General features: G+C 44.0%; 1 protein-coding gene across 3 annotated transcripts in view; it reads right to left on the bottom strand.

The window, feature by feature from the left end:
- The window catches only part of RBM47 (RNA binding motif protein 47), a 90,727-nt gene that overhangs the window by 69,451 nt on the left and 7,602 nt on the right, over positions 1-13,674 (bottom strand). The window lies entirely within an intron of this gene.

The following is a 13,674-nucleotide window of genomic DNA, read 5'->3' on the forward strand; positions in this document are numbered from 1 at the left end:
TTTGCTAAGTGAGTTTTTCCTCCACTTTACGACGTTTTCCCGTCACATTTGTTAAGTGAATCACTGCAGCTGTTAAATTAATAATGCCGATATTAATAATTAATAATAATAATGAATGAATAATTAAGGGAATGTGGCTTGCCCATTGACTTTTGCTGGTCACAAGGTCGCAAAGGGGGAAACCACCTGACCCCTGGACACTGCAGCCGTCATAAACGTTGAGTCCATTGTCAAGCATCCGAGCACAAATCACGTGACAGTCGGGATGCTGCAATGGTCGTAAATGTGAAAAATGGTCATGAGTCACTGTTGTAAGGGCCGTTGTAACTTTGAACGGTCACTAAGCGAACGGTTGTAAGTCAAGGACTACCAGCATATTGAATCAAGAACAGATTCGAGATATAATATGATCATTATTAATTTTGGAAACACTGTTATATTCCATAAATGAGAAGACAGAGAAATACACTCCTCTATCAGAGATGGTATTCAGCCGGTTCGTATCGGTTCGCCCGAACCTTTTGCGGAAATCGCGGCGAACTGGTGGTAGGAAAATGTGAAATCCACCGCTGTTCTATATGATTCTAGACTGAATAAATAACACAAAGATTGAATTACATTCATATTGATAATATATGGATCCTTTTTTTCCTTATGTTTTTAATCTCTGTCATACATGTAGAGATATTCCTCGACGTACAACCGTTCATTTAGTGACCTTTTGAAATTACAACGGCACTGAAAAAAAGTGAATTAGGACCGTTTTTCACACTTACGACCGTCGCAAGCATCCCCGTGGTCACGTGATCAAAATTCAGACCCTTGGGAGCTGACTCACATTTATGACCGTGGTAGTGTCTTGGGATCATGTGATCACTTTTTTCTGACAATCAAATTCAGTGGGAAAAACAGATTCACTTAACAACCGTATTAACTAACTTAGCAGCGGCAGTGATTCACTTAACAACGGTGGCAAGAAAGATTGTAAAATGGAGCAAAATTCACTTAACACATGTCTCAGAAATGTTGGGCTCCATTGTGGTCGTAAGTCGAGGACTACCTGTAATGTCTTTAAGGTGCTCACACTGATGTATTAAATCATCTTCCTTTGATTGTCTCAGATACCAACTATTCCCAATTAGGAAGATGATAAAAAAAAAAAAATAACTTTGGGACCTAAATCAGCCCATTTTAGACAACAGAAGCCTTCAGTGTGAAACTGATTAAGGTCCGGTCAGTTTCAGGCAGGCACTGCCAGTCAGTGGAAAGGTTACAATCAACTAAATAAGGTCACAGAGCAGAGCTTAACTTCGAGTTAACATTCTTTGTTAAGGACATTAATGGCCTTTGCAGCAACTGAGTCACAAGGTTCATTTAATGACCATTTCACGGGAACCAGTGGCAGTCACTAAACGAGGACTACCAATATCCTTTGGTGTTATAATCTACGTTTTCTCTCTTACACAGTCTTAATTTTAATCTGTCAAGCATTACTTCTGCGCAACGTGTCACTAGGCTACGAACAAATCTTGCATAAGAATCATCCCCCAAATCTTAATCCATTCGTTACCACCGCTAGAACAAACTTAAGTTTATTTCTACCCGTTCTTTTCTCTTTCAGGATTAGCCTGAAGCTGTCCCTACTTCTCTTAAACTAGCATTTCGCCTTTTTATCTTCAGAAACCCGGGCGATGCCATAGCACGGGCAAACCAATGTTTCCAATAAGCCAACATCCTTTTCTGCTTAAACGTAGCAAGAGAGCTCCCAGCACAAGCCAGCTTGCACTGTTTTTTTTTTTTTTTAATTATTACGATTATTATTTGTTCACCTTTGAAACCCAGGAGAAAAGCATTTCCCTGTCCTTGTGTTTGCCTTCAGAAATTCTTGGGTGTATTACTGCATAACAGAGCTGTGTGACAAGGATAAAGAGATTAGAATATTTTTTTTTTTTTAATTTAACTCCTTCGGCTCGGAACGGACAAAGGCTCATTGACTGTTGTACGAGACTCTTAATTCGAAGTAGATATAATTCATAAAATGGAAAACAAAAACCTGCAAATGTGGAAGGAGATTCTCTCTCTCTCTCTCTCTCTCTCCCTCTCCCTCCCTCCCTCCCTCTCTCTCCTTCCCTCCCTCCCCCCCTCCCCCTCCCTCCCCCTCTCTCTCCCTCCCTCCTTCCTGCCCTCTCTTTCCCTCCCTCCCTCTCTCTCCCTCTCCCCCCTCTCTCCCTCCCTTTCCCTCCCTCCCTCTCTCCTTCTCTCTCTCTCCCCATCCTTCCCTCCCTCCCTCTCTCTCCTTCCCTCCCTCCCACTCCCTTCCTTCCCCCCTCCCTCCCCCCCTCTCTCTCCCTCCCGCTTTCCCTCCCTCCTCTCTCTCACTAACTCCCCCCTCTCTCTCCCTCCCTCCATCTCCATTCCTCCCCCTCTCTCACTCCCTCTGTCTCTCTCTCCCTCCCTCCTTCCCTCCCTCCCTCTCCCTCTCTCCCTCTCCCCATCCTTTCCTCCCTCCCTCCTTCCCTCCCTCCCCCTCTCTCCCTCCCTCCTTCCCTCCCTCTCTTTCCCTCCTTCCCTTTCTCTCCCTCCCTCTCCATTCCTCCACCCTCTCTCCCTCCCTCCCTCTGTCTTCCTCCCTCCTTCCCTCCCTCTCTCCCTCTCCCCATCCTTTCCTCCCTCCCTCTCTTTCCTTCCTTCTCTCCCTTTCTCTCTCTCCCTCCCTTCCTCTCTCCCACCCTCCTTCCCTCCCTCCCTTTCCCTCCCTCCCGCTCTCTCACTCACTCCCTCTCTCTCTCACTCACTCTCTCTCTTCCTCTCCCTCTCTCTCGTTCCGTCCCCCTCTCTCTCCCTCTCTCTCTCCCCCTTCCTCCCTCCCCCTCTCTCCCTCCCTCCCTCCCTCCCTCCCTATCTCCTTCCCTCCCTCCCTCCCTCTCTTTCTCTCTCTCTGCCCCCTTTTTCCTTGCAGGCACAAGATTACCCTAAAAGAGTAACAAAAGAAATCACGCAGAATTTGCTTTTTGCCAAAGTCTCCGACACACAGATAGCGATAAACTCCGACATTAAAGAAAAAAAGATGCCACTGAAGGTTAGCTTTTTCCAGCCATCAACGTGCCCCCATGCTCGCTTTTTAAAGCACGTTCTACAATTCAAGTTTCAGTCAGAACTAGGCCTAGGCCTGGAGCGTCTGTTGTACGGTACAACGTTTTGGGATTTTCCGCATGAATAACAGCGCAACAAGTCTTTTAATAGATAAATAGCATTGATTCCTAGCTGCCCAGAGTCATCTTGTGTAGGGCAGAGGGAGGGTCGGCATAAACAATTAATAAATAAATTCATGCTCTCTCCAGTCAGGGATGGGATTCAGCCGGTTCGGGAAAACTGGATGCTATTTTTACATCTGGTTCGGCGAACTGGTAGTTGCAACGACTGGCTGGCCCCTCCCCTCCCACCCCTTCCCTCCCCTCTCAGGAGTCTCCACGTGTCCCCTTTTGGATGCCAGGTAAGTGCAGGGCCCGCGCGGAGGCTCTGGGAGGGCAAAAAATGGGCCTCCTGAAAGTTCCGGAAGTCCAGAAACGGGCTCATTTCCAGCCTCCGGAGGGCTTCCGGAGCCCAGGGGACACTGTTTTCGCCCTCCGGGAGGCTCAAAAAACCGTCTCGAGCCTGGGAAGGGTGAAAACGCTCCACCCCCGTGGTGCAGGAGGCCGAGTAGGCCACGCCCACCATGGCCACGCCCACCCAGCAACCGGGCAGAGAATCAGTTACTAAAATTTTTAAATCTCACCCCTGCCGCTGGTGTTTCTTAACCTTGCCCACTTAAAAGACCTGTGGACTTCAACTCCCAGAATTCCCCAGCCAGCGATACTTTTAGCATTCTGGGAATTGGAGTCCCCACCTTTTAACGTTGGCTAAGGTTGGGCAACACTGCTTTAACTTATTCTGTGGACTGTTTACTCAACAAATACATCATATACATTCCCAGAAGAAATCACGGTTATGTCAGGACAAAGTCCACGATCTCATATCCTGGATAATATTTAGCCAGATTCCATACTGGCAGCGCGACGATTATTAAATATTCACATCCAACGAAAGATTCACGGAATCGACGGTGGCATAGAGGAAAATCCAGTGATGCCCAAAACAGTGGACTGAAACAAATCGTGAAACATTCAAGGCAGACTCTCAAGTCCAATGCATCAAATCACCTGTCCCCAGGTTTGTTTTAGCCAACATTACGTGCATGTCTAATAACCAAACACTCATTCAAATCAGGCTGGAGCCTTCATCCACAATTTGGCAATACATGATGTATAGAATCCCAACAATGGCAGCAGAAAAGCAAAGAAGATAATTTTGGTTGTTTTTTTTTTTAAAAAAAATTGGATGGGAGACCACCAAGAGATCCTGAGGCTAGTCTAGTGAAACTCTTTCATATCAACCTGAATTCCTGGCGACCCTAAGCTTCCATATCTCAATGCCCAAATGGTTGCTCATCCCCCGCCTCTCTTAGGATGAAACTAAACTTTCAAATCCAGCCTACAGATCTGGAACGTCCTGGTGGCCTCCTGTCCGTTTACTCCTAAAGTTTCAACTCCGCTTTGCTTTTCTGCACTCCGCCAATCTCGAGGGTTGTCGCCTCGAGAGAAATTTCAATTCAGTTCAAACCTTTACTGTCAAGAGTACAACACTGTGTATAATGAGATTGATTGAGAAGCTAGGTTGACCAAAGACAATGTGTACCCAGGAAGAGGCTGAATAAGTTTTAAGGAAGTTCACTTTCAGCCAGGATTTTTGTCTGCAATTATTTTTTTTAAAAAAAGGCAAATTTAAAAATACGAACACCGCAGAATCCAATCCGTACGCCAGGCTCCAATTTTTAAAGGGCCCCGCTTGACGGACCGGTTTAATGAAATCTGGAATTGTGTGTTGCAAAACAAAAAAAACTCTGCTAGTTAACTGTGTCGGAAAACCACACGGCCTCTGTTGCTTGCTACCCATTTTAAGCTGCGGATATCTTTCGTGATTTTTGTTTTGTTTACGTAAGAGGAAAGCGGTTAAAAGTTTGATGCAGTTTTGCTTCTTAATGTAAGGTTCAGTTCGAAGAGAAATAACAGATCAAATGCTGATTATAAAGCTTCTTTTGTCTCTGTGTGTGTGCTCAAAATCCAAAGTCACGATACGAATGAAGCAAGCAAAAAAAAAAATTTGAGGTTGCAAAATGCCAACCAGCAAACGATGATCAAGAAAAGACCACGATTGTTATGCCTTTTTCATCCGGTTAATCATCTTTTTAACCGATGGCACTTTTATTGCTAATCGAAACAACTTCGGTTCTGCGGAATCTTCGGTGGCCTCTTAGCTAGGCTGTTTTATTTTCTTCTGAATTCTCCCAATTTCTTCTGAATTCAGTTCTTAATCCCCTCTTCTTATTATTCTTATTCATGGCTGCAATCTTAACATTGGTTTTTACTTGAGAATCTCTGTCGCAAAAGGCACCAGCTAAGTCAGGAGTCGGCAACCTTAAACACTCAAAGAGCCACAAAAGTCTTAACCATCCGTTCAATTCTGAAGCCGACCGGAAGTCCAATTCCCCCACCATAGAGTCTCCTCCTAGCATGTCATCCTTTTTCCGCTATTTGTCCTAACTGAAAGCCCTATCAATTGTGGAGCCGACTGGCGGCAGGGAGCCGCACCAGAGGGATGAAAGAGCCACATGCGGCTCCAGAGCCGCAGGTTGCTGACCCCTGAGCTAACTCAAGCTAGACTTCCCGAATTGTTTCCACCTCCCACTTGTCAGAATATGATCGGTTTGGATTTGACCTTGATGTGACGTGTGAACACAGCTGTTGGGAATTGCAAACCATGCTTGATATGTTTCCCTGGGGTCCTAATTCCACAATCTGTGCTTACCAGCCATTTATAACAATAGTGTCAATCTTTTTTTTTTTTAACTTATTTTCTTCTTTTACAGTTTGGAAGGTATTAATTGCCTAGAACTGTGATGGCGAACTTATGGCATGTGTGACACAGGCGGCACGTGAGCCGTTGCCCAGCTCAGCTCCACTGCACGTGCGCGCACCTCCCACCTGCCAGCTGATTTTTGAGTCATGGCGCGGGGGCGGGGCGCATGCAGGAGATGCGCATGGATGCGTGGGGGGTCTCGTGCACGTGTATCGGGGGTGGGGGAGCGCAGGGGGATGGTGCACCCCTGTGCCATAACGAGCCGTGGGGGGGAGTCACATGGGGGCACGCGACGGCAAAAAGGTTAGTTCCTTCCTTTGCAAGGAAGTGCAAAGATCAAATGAATGCCGTGTTTGTCAAACTTGGCAACTTTAAGATCTGTGGACTCCAACTCCCAGAATTCCTGAGCCAGCGTCCCAGAATTCTGGGAGTTGAAAGTCCACAGGTCTTAAAGTTGCAAAGTTTGACAAACACCGACTTAATATATTAAGAGCCAGTTAGGTGAAATTCTTTGGGATCTGTAAAAGCCCCAAGAATGAAACTTATTTTAAACCAGCTAAGTTTTTGAAGAAAGGAGCACAGCCAACCCCCCCATCCAATCAGAGCACAGCCAAAACCCCCAACCAATCAGAACACAGCCAAGCTCTCACCCAATCAGTTCACACCCCCACTGGCAGTTAAAAGGAAGAAACAGCTGCGATCACACACATTGCTCCTAGAAGCACGAAGCCGAAAACACCAGCCTGAAGATGATGAATGAGACTTCGTCGAAACGTTGCCAAGACACTTCCAATTTTACGTGGGAGAAAACCCGAATAACCAAAGACATATATATATATATATATATTGTTCTTTTTTCGTAGGTCTATATGTGCATTACTGTTCTAGCCAGGGTTTTTCTCCCTTAAGTCTCCCTTAAGTCTTACAACAGACAGCACAATGCTGCTTAAATATCTGATAAAGGCTAGAAAATATTGATTTGGGATGTCACTTAACACTTAACACTTAACACTTACATAAACATCTTGATTTACGTAGGAAAAACCCTGGCTAGAACAGTAATGCACACACACACACACACACACACACACATATATACACACACACACACACACACACACACACACACACACAACTTCTGTATTTTTAAAACAGAGCATTGATTAACATTAACTATCAGAGGGAAGTTGAGAAATCGTTGCGTTTCCAAACAGCTTTTCTGGAATTAATTGCTCCATCGGTCAAAAAATATTTCTGTAGGGGCAACCAAAACTAGAAATCAAACGACAGACGAATTCTGGACTCCTTGCAATTCTATAAAGCAATATCCTCTTAGGACCACAAAATTAGATCTTAGTTTATTATAGAGCAGAGGTCTTCAAACTTGGCAGCTTTAAGACTTGTGGACTTCAGCTCCCAGAATTCTCCAGCCAGCTATGCTACGCTGGCTGGAGAATTCTGGGAGTTGAAGTCCACAAGTCTTAAAGCTGTCAAGTTTGGGGACCCCTGTTAAAAGAGACACACGCCAAGAAGAGTTATTAACTCTCCTGGTCAAATTGGTGTATCCTACTACTAAGCCAAAATCAGCATCATTTTGAGGACCAGGTACAAATATTTAAATATATAATTTAAGAAATGAACAAGATTGTGGGGATCCTACATTAAATCTGAAAGGTTTCAGTTTCTGTCTGGTGTGAGAGAGGAGGAGGAGGAGGAGGAGGACTGGGGAAGTCCATGGTGCTCCCTGAGATTTTCTTGCAGAAATTTCTTGCAGAAATTTCATTACCCAAGTAGGGAACATCATCAGTGGTAGAACAGAGAGGGGAGGAGAAGGAGGAGGAGGAGCTGTACAATGTAGAACTAGGGTACATATTTGGCAACTTAAACCACTTTCCCCTTTCAATTGTATTCGATTCTTGAAAACCGCTTACACAAATCCGTTGGCTACGGTTTTTCAGAAAAAGGCTCGCCATTGCCTCTTTCCTAGGGCTGAAAGAAAGCGACTGGCCCGAAGTCACCCAAAGCTAGCTTGGTGCCCCAGGCAGAACTAAAACTCACAGCCTTCCCTGTTTCTAAACCTTCCCTCTTTACACCCAACTGGTTTTCTTAAACCACCTTTGGTATGCGATGAATAAAATCTCGGGGCGTTTTTTTCAACTCCACTGGCAACTGGAAAAGAAGAATAGATTCAAGATAGTTGTTATCTGATGGGAGCGAAGATTAGGCCCATCTGGGAAAATGTCTTCGGCCTCCAGCAATGTAGCCTCAATTCTTAACCTGCTACCTGCATAAATAAGGATCAAAGTTAAAAATCCACCCTTAAAAAAAAAAAAAACCAAAAACCAAAGAATGTCATTTCTTCTGTTCAGATGTCTGGATTAGGAGAACACAAGTATTCCTTGGAATAATTTAGGAGTCCTGGTTAATAGTTCATCCATTCCATCCTCGGGGCGGGGTGGCGTGGGAATGAGAAGAATTTGATAACTTGCTAGTCACTGATTCGCTTGGCTTGCGCATTGTTTGGCCGTCGGCTGGTGGCCCCCGGTCCCGGTGACTTGCGGTCACCGGGACCGCCTACTACCACAAACAGCCTCCCACAGGCCGGTACGCTCTCATAGAGAGGGGCTCCTCCGGGTGCCGTCGGCCAAACAATGTCGACTGGCGGCCCCCGGTCCCGGTGACTGGCAGTCACCGGGACCGCCTACTACCACAAACAGCCTCCCACAGGCCGGTACGCTCTCATAGAGAGGGGCTCCTCCGGGTGCCGTCAGCCAAACAATGTCGAGTGGCGGCCCCCAGGGGGAGAGCCTTCTCTGTGGGGGCACCTACTATCTGGAACGAACTCCCCCCGGAGATACGGAGGATCCCGGATCTGCGTACCTTCCGTCGCGCGCTCAAGACTTTCTTATTTCATCAAGCTGGCCTGGCCTAAATCTTCTCCCCTTTTTAAATGGAAATTTTAAATTTGGTTTTAAATTATTGGGGTTTTAAATTTGTTCGGCCAAATTATTTAATTCGTTTTATTTTATTTTAAATTTTGTATCTATATGTTTTATTCTATGGCTGTTCACTGTCCTGAGCCCTTCGGGAGTAGGGCGGTATATAAATTCAATAAAATGAAATAAATAAATAAATAAATAAATTTCATGTTAGAAATTTGCAAGGAAGCTTGGCTGGCGCATTTCATTTTAGAAATTTGCAAGGAAACTAAGCCAGCACCCTTTGCTAGGGATCCCAATTCCGAGCTATAAGAATAACGACATAAAATAGGAATAGCAGAATAATAGAATAAAATAGGAATAGTAGAAATGTTTTTAATGTTTTTTTTATTATTTTTTTGTTTTTTTAAATTAGATTTATATGCCGCCCTTCTCCAGAGACTCAGGGCGGCTTACAATGCGTTAAGCAATAGCCTTCATACTTTTGTATATTTTATACAAAGTCAACTTATTGCCCCCACAAACTGGGTCCTCAATTTACCTACCTTAGAAAGGATGGAAGGCTGAGTCAACCTTGAGCCTGGTGAGATTCGAACTTACTTTAATTGCAGACAGCTGAATGTTAATAACAGGCTTTTAGTCTGTTGAGCTATCCAGGCTCAATGTTTTTAATGTTTTAATGTTTTTCTAATTTTTAAATGTTTTTTCTAATGATTTTAAATGCATTGTGAGCTGCCCTGAGTCTTCGGAGAGGGGCGGCATACAAATTTAATAAATAAATAAATATACAGAGTTGGAAGGGACCTCGGAGGTCTTCTAGTCCAACCCCCAGTTCAAGGAGAAGACCTACCATTACAGACCAGACCTACAAGTATCAGCAAAACCCCCTCTTATTGTTTAGCCAACAATATCAATTCCTTTCCCGCCAGAAAGAAGAAGATAAGACAATATCTTAATCCCATCAGGAAAACGGAAGAAGATTGGAGGAGTGAAGGAGGAGTCAAATGGAAGAGGGTTTTGATCGTGAACCGGGGAAATATATTGCCAAATGTTTGCTAAAGTCTGCTCACTCAGGTCCTTTTCAAAGGCCTTGGATCTCGACTCCTCTTGACTCACCCTGCACGGATTATTGGAATCAAATCCCCCGACGTGTTTAACATTTCTAGGATGGAGACATTAGACCGTCTGCTGTCTTTGCAATTCAAATGGCGCTGAATTGCATCACGAGTCACCCAAATCAGGCCTGGGCTGCTGGGGGGGGGGGGTTCGCAGGGGTTCAGGAGAACTTCTAACTAAGATTATGTGCAGTTTGGAGAACCCCCAAATCCTACTCCTGGCTGGCCCCGTCCACCCCTCCCCTCCCCTCCCAAGAGTCCCCAGGTGGCCCATTTTGGATGCAGGTAAGTGCTTGGGGAGGGCGAAAAACGGGCCTACCGGAAGTTCGGGGAGCCCGGAAATGGGCCTCCAGAGGGCCTCCGGAGCCTGGGGAGGCTGTTTTTGCCCTCCCAGCGGCTCAAGGAAAGCCTTCAGAGCCCGGGGAGGGCAAAAACGCCCTGCCGCCATGGTGCAGGAGGCCGAGTAGGCCACGCCTACTATGGCCACGCCCACCCAACAACCGGGCAGAGAACCCCTTACTAAAATTTTTGAAGCCCATCCCCCGACCCAAATCCTTTAAAAATTCCATCTATACAAAGATATCCACCAGGTCTTGACAATGCCAAGAAGATCGTAGCTCCTCTTGGCAAGGGCTACAGTAGCTGTAGCCAGAACCACCTTAGAAGTACAGCTAGCCCTCGACTTACGACAGTTCGTTTAGTGACCGTTCACAGTTACAACAGATCTGAAAAAAGGGACTTTTTCACACTTAAGATCGTTGCAGCGTCTCCATAGCCGCGTGATCAAAATTCGGACGCTTGGCAACTGACTCATATTTATGACGGATTGCAGTGTCCTCGGGGGTCATACAATCACCTGACAAACAAGGTCAAAATGGGGAAAACGGAGTCAATTAACAACTGTGTTGCTAACGTCACAGCTGCAGTGACTGGCTCGGCAAGAAAGGTCGTAAAATGGTGCAAAACTCCTTTTAACAACCGTCTCGCTTAGCGACGGAAACGCTGGGTTTGAGAATCACCTGTACATCGGTGCTAAGGCTTGGAAAATTGCCAGCTATATCCATCAGAAATGCACCTCAACTTTACTCCTGGGTGTAAGGCATCCTGTTGAGTTTGGACAGCGCCATCCAACCATCTGACTCGCCCAAATCAATTTTTCTAATTTTTCCCAACTCAGATAACAGATAACGGATTAATAGAGTTGGAAGGGACCTTATAGGTCATCTAGTCCAACCCCACTCTACTCAAGTAGGAGACCCTACACCATTTCTGACAGATGGCAGTCCAGTCTCTTCTTGAAAGCCTCCAGTGGTGAAGCTCCCACAACTTCCGAAGGCAACTTCTGTTCCATTGGTTGATTGTTCTCATTCTCCGAAAATTCCTCCTTATTTCCAGGTTGAATCTCTCCTTGTTCAGTTTCCATCCATTATTCCTTATCTGGCCTTGGAAAACAGCTTGACCCCCTTCCTCCTCTCTGTGGCAGCCCCTCAAATATTGGAAGACTGCTATCCTGTCTCCCCTAATCCTTCTCTTCACTAGACTAGCCAGGCCCAGTTCCTGAACCAATTCTTCATATATAAATATATATTTCTTCATATATAAATATATAAAAATGGAAACCCTTTCTGGTTAGCCAACACAATCGGTACCCTCTGAAAGCTGGGAAGCACAAGATTTAAAGAGATTTCCAGAACATTGAAAAAAAAAAATCCAAAACGGTCTAAACCAATTAGTCTAAACCGGCCTGGCCTGAATAGGTTTTATGGGATAGTTTTTTAAGTGTACAGCTTGGGGTTTTAAATTGGGAGGCCGATTAATTTAATTTATTTTTAGTTATCTTAACTTTTATATTGTATGTTATTTTAATTTTCGGCTGTTCACCGCCCTGAGTCCCTTCGGGGAGAAGGGCGGGATATAAATTCAATTAATAATAATAATAATAATAATAATAATAATAATAATAATAATAATAATAATAATAATAATAATAATAATAATAATAATAATCTGGAGAAACAATCTTTGAAGAAACCAACTTTCTCACTGTACAATGTGTAGCAGCTGAAAACAAAACTGAACGTTTCCGTTTTTTTTAGTTAGACTTATAATATGCATTTCGTCTATCAAAAAAAAAAAAACCACCACCAACCAACAGACAATTTCTTCTCTTATTCTAATTTCCTCCTTCAAAGAATCCATTGTGGTGATTTCCCCAGGCTTCGGGCTCACGTCCAAAGGAACACGCAACTTTGCGATCACTCACACCTGCAGCCTGTAACACTGAGCTAAGAGACCCTGGAAAGAAATTCAGTTAAATATTCCTTGCAAGAGGGGCAATATTTTTGGTTCCTCCAAAAAAGCAAACAACCCCCATAATCACTCATGATTGGGAAAAACTTTGTTTTTAAATGCAGAAAGAAAAGCCAACACTCAAAAACTTTTCAGAGTTAAGATCAGCTGAATGTCCTCCATGGACGAAGGGAGACAGGAGGCATTCTTTCATTCTTACAATTCTGTACAGCTTCTCCGATAAATATTTTCATTTTAAAGCGGAAAAATTACAGAAGCAGCTTGTTCGGCCGACGAGAGATTGATCCGAGTAGAAAGGAGCACAAGTCACATTTCTACTCACACAAGCTGTCCGAATCATTAAGGATCAGACTGCCTCCTCATAGGAGTATTGCGATAGCAATTTTATGCGAGGTTCCTACTAACCCAAATCAGGTTCAAAACCGCCTGTGCAAAACAGCTGACAATCCCTTAATAAGGATCCCTTAATAAGGATTCTTATATAGGGAAACTAAAGATACATGTTCTTTTTCTGCTTTAAAAGTGAACAGCTATTCAATTCACATTCCAGAGGAATAAATAAATATAGAAGATGGAAGCACCCTCAGTTCCAGTTTGGCAGGAAAACTAAGTTCCTGGTCGATAATAATAATAATAATAATAATAATAATAATAATAATAATAATAATAATAACAACAACAACAACAACAACAACAACAACAACAACAACAACAACAACAACAACACAGACTGATTATCTACAACGTCATGATCGAGTTGGCAAAATCACACACTGGAAGCTTTGCCAGAAGTTTGGGTTCAAAATGCAGCAAAAATGACCAATTGACAAAGATCTTGAAAATGAGCAAGCCAAGATCCCGTGGGACCTTCACAGATCCAAACAGACAGACATCTGGCCCACAACAGGCCTGACATCACTATTGTGGAAACGCGGGGAAAAAAAATCTGGTTCATGGATATTGCAATACCAGGCGATGCGCGAGTTGAAGAGAAACAGCTGGGAAAAAAATAGCAAAATATCGCGATTTGCAAATTGACGTTGAGCGACTGTGGAGGAGGAAATCAATGGTTGTACCAATAGTAAGAGAAGCCCTTGGAGCAGTACCCAAAGGGTTGCCTAGATACATTGAAATCCGAAATTTATCAAATCTGAATATTCTGCCTTTGCAAAAAATAAACCACCTTACTTGGAATTGCCTATATATATATATATATATATATACTCAGATGTTACCTTAACAGCTCTTAGGTTCTTGCTTAGGACTTTTAAGTTTCTACCAGTCCCAGACTGTGAATTGAATTGAAGATGATAATAGTAATAGTAATTAGTAATTAGTAATAGTAATAATAGTAC

Source organism: Pantherophis guttatus, chromosome 8, assembly GCF_059756535.1.
Source record: "Pantherophis guttatus breed Tessera chromosome 8, ASM5975653v1, whole genome shotgun sequence".
Classification (NCBI taxonomy): Eukaryota; Metazoa; Chordata; class Lepidosauria; order Squamata; family Colubridae; genus Pantherophis; species Pantherophis guttatus.